The sequence below is a fragment of the Penaeus monodon genome, chromosome 33, assembly GCF_015228065.2.
Source record: "Penaeus monodon isolate SGIC_2016 chromosome 33, NSTDA_Pmon_1, whole genome shotgun sequence".
NCBI classification, from domain to species: domain Eukaryota; kingdom Metazoa; phylum Arthropoda; class Malacostraca; order Decapoda; family Penaeidae; genus Penaeus; species Penaeus monodon.
The window spans coordinates 8,839,106-8,839,356 of NC_051418.1; positions in this window are offsets into that span (position 1 = coordinate 8,839,106).

The window sequence follows — 251 nt, forward strand, 5'->3', positions numbered from 1 at the left end:
TTTAACGCTGATGGCATATATGTGTCTTTTTAAAATACAGTGTCATCAGTATCGAAAGGTTTAAAAAAAGGTTTGCCAAAGGCTCGAAACTTTCGGTTAACGGTGTCTTCACATTAGCGACTTAGCGTTAACGACATGACGTCACAACGTGGTAGTTAGTGCTACACTAGAAAGGTCACACGGAGTTTGTCGCTACTTTTTGCCAAGATCGTCCACTGGGTGCGTGTGTGTGTACGAAGGTCAACGCACGC